The 3,172-nt window shown below is 36.2% G+C and overlaps 1 long non-coding RNA gene across 1 annotated transcript; it reads left to right on the forward strand.

The window, feature by feature from the left end:
• The first annotated feature begins 540 nt into the window (after window positions 1-540).
• On the forward strand, window positions 541-2,084 carry LOC123041023 (uncharacterized). Its single transcript, XR_006418348.1, has 3 exons — window positions 541-682; window positions 845-932; window positions 1,967-2,084. It is a non-coding gene; the product is annotated as an uncharacterized lncRNA (long non-coding RNA).
• The last annotated feature ends 1,088 nt before the right edge of the window (window positions 2,085-3,172 follow it).

Raw genomic sequence — 3,172 nt, forward strand, 5'->3', positions numbered from 1 at the left:
ATTTCTCCAGACCTTTCCAGATGTGATTTAGTTTTATCTTCTACATATGTTCTTGTAATGTTATCTTAGGTTCCACTTCAACAAAATATCAAACAAGAACCCTAGCAATTTAGACCTTGGAAGCTGCTTGTGAAAATGAAGTGCTTCAGGTTACTCTTTTGACTATTTGTAGTTCAGTGTTTCTATTAACTAGCCGAAGAAGGGATGCAGATGGATTCTATCTCAAGAAAATAACACCAGCCTTTCTTTGAATGTTCTTGCCCAGCCTTTTATATGTGCCATAAATATTTCTTTGTTATGGTTATTTGCTTTGCGTTCTTGATTGAGACGAGCAAGGAGGACCAGTACTATCTAGCTAGGCAATCCCATGTAAGGGAAAGCATCTACAGTTTTTTGTACGAGTCAAACTTATACAGAATACTTCATGGAGGAAGTAATATATGGGTTTTCTTTTCACTTCCTTGCTCTTGCTTACTCCAGTCTCTTGTTTATTGATAAAGGAATCAACTGACATTCCCTTTCGTTCTACAGATGGGATTCCAAATGTCAGGTGGTTTGGTGTAGAGAGGGTGATTACAATGTTTTGGTGATGGACCCACTGAGGCCAAGCCTTGAGCACCTTTTCGTTTAGTTTTATCTTTGTTTGCTGAGATAAGCGAGATCGTACTCATTCCAATTCCGGGTAGAGTTTCCCTTTTTTATTATTGGCTGATGAGAAAATATAATGGCATTCCACACTATACTTTTCTGAATCATGCATAAGGGAGGAATCTCTTAAATACTAATACACAAATTTCTCTTTACCCCTTCTGTAATTTTAGCTTGTGTGTCTTGCTTTATGCAGATAATTTGTCTGCATAGCCTTCGAATGGCACATACTGACCTCAGACTGGAGAATGTTCATGTAAGACCAGTAGACAAACGTTGTCAAAGTAAGCGCCATTCTCTTTCATTCTTATTTTTAGAAATGGCCTTTCTTTATTATTGGTTGGTGAAAAAAATATTATGTCATCCTACACTATACTTTCCTGAAGCATGCATAAGGAATCTCTCAAATACTAATACACAGATTTCTCTTCACCCGTTCTGTAGTTTTAACTTCTGAGAAATGCGCAACTACTTTCTAAACCAGTAAGGTAAATTTGTATGCAAGCTATAAAGTTATTGCTTCTCAAGAATGCTATTTTTGAAATCCAATGTTCAGTTACAAAAGAAAAATATTGTACGGGGTTGTTGGAATGGACTAAGTTAGCGGTGTTGTTCAAATGCTATTCTAGGATCTTTGTATGTCAACAGTCTTAAATGATTTTCCCTCTGTTTTACAACCATTTGTGTTGCTAGACCTACTTTCATGTTCTTAGTTGGCAAATAATCAACTTAGAAAAGGTTATTTTAATTCATCATCATACATATAAACATAATAAACTTCGTTTGGTTTATGGAAAATTGATAAGCTCTATTTATTTGTTTCACTGAGCAATCTATTTATCATTGGACTTTTGGATCAGAAAATCTAATTAGTGCAACTTATTTTTTGCATAGTATGTGCATGCTTGATAGGAACAACTAACTCATGTCTCTTAGATAATACTGCGTGAGGCATGCCAGCATGCCGGCCATTCCTCATGTAAATAACTGAATTTGACATTTGAGATGTATTCTTTAAGCATGGTGGTGTACATAAGTGTACTTGTATCACTTGCCTCATGGGATTATTGTCAGCGGCCTGATCTCCTGTTATGCTACCCTTTGTCTGAATGTAGGAAAGATTTCTGATTCTCAGAGAATTATACTATTGAGATGTTCACAAAGGGCGTCCCTAATGCAAGGATGCACTTGAATACTCTTCAGGAGAGCAGGAAAAATTTGCATATTACCTAAATAGGGTTTCCATATTATTTATTTATTTGTTTTGCTTTTGTGCAGCAATTAGATTTTCCGACACTAATATTGTTGTTTGTTGCAGACATGGTTGTCACACATGCGTCCTGTCCCAATGGCTCAAATTGTTGGTCCTCGCATGGCAATGTCCCTGCTTGTATTCATGGAGTTGGTCAGCAACTCTCTTATGGCCAGCAACCTCCAACGTTTATTAACCCTCTACAGGTGAGCAGAGTTAACTTTATTCCCTGATGGATGCAGGCCTTGTTAGCTAGCTAAATTTGAATTTACACTTCCTAACATTATTATGTCGAGTTGGGCTTCTGGATTTTCATGCAAGCTTGTACCATTGATTTTTACCGCAAAGATCCATTACCAATATTTTCTCGTTGTTCTTGCTTCTAACCCATGGTTCACTGAAATTGTCGGGCATTGTTGCGTGGTTACAAATTACCTATCTGCTTTTGTACCAATCATAACTACTTTTTAGTTGTCATTGCCAATAATCTAAACACTTTTTATGTGTCAAGGGAGAGCGATTATGATGCCACTGCCTGCTGCTTTAATATCCAAGGATGATCTTTATGTTATTTATGAGACACCTTCTCTACGGTTAGAGGATCATGGTATATAGAAGTTAAGTGAACTTGGTCTGATGATTGTGTATTTTCTGTTGTTTTATCCCTTAAATATGGATTTGTCTAGCTTTCTCTTGTGATTTACTTATTATTAGAAGTGCTTTTCATTGCCTTGGTATTTTGTTGTTTTTCATTGTGTTAGGGACACAAAAGTTTATCACTATGCCTAAATATCACAGAAGACCTGGAAATAATTCAATATTCCAAAATACTTCAGTCAGACCAGAATACTTCAAAAATGGCAGTTGCATTTGTTGGTCTGATGTACATGAGAAGCCCCCATTTTGTTGGCAATAGATGCATGGTTTCTCAAAAAATAAAAATAACTTCGTGTTGTATATGATGTATGGTAGTCATGTGTCTCATGTTCTTCGTGTATCGGATTCCAAGTTTTAGGATGGGTGATAAGGTTCCCATGTTTGATATTTTTTTACTTACGCAAAATTGGTCGATGCTGATGAGAATGGCACCGTCTTCCACACTTATATTTTTAATATACAATGTTCCCAATTTTATTGTTTTACTTTTTTGGTTCAATAAGATTAAGATATACACTTTATCTTGTGCTGAATCTGATGTCGTTCAGATTGTAGGAATTTTAGGATGGGTCACAAGTTTCTCTTGTTGGATGTTTTCTTTCTCTAGGCAATGCA

The sequence above is a fragment of the Triticum aestivum genome, chromosome 2B (assembly GCF_018294505.1).
Source record: "Triticum aestivum cultivar Chinese Spring chromosome 2B, IWGSC CS RefSeq v2.1, whole genome shotgun sequence".
In the NCBI taxonomy this organism is placed as follows: Eukaryota; Viridiplantae; Streptophyta; class Magnoliopsida; order Poales; family Poaceae; genus Triticum; species Triticum aestivum.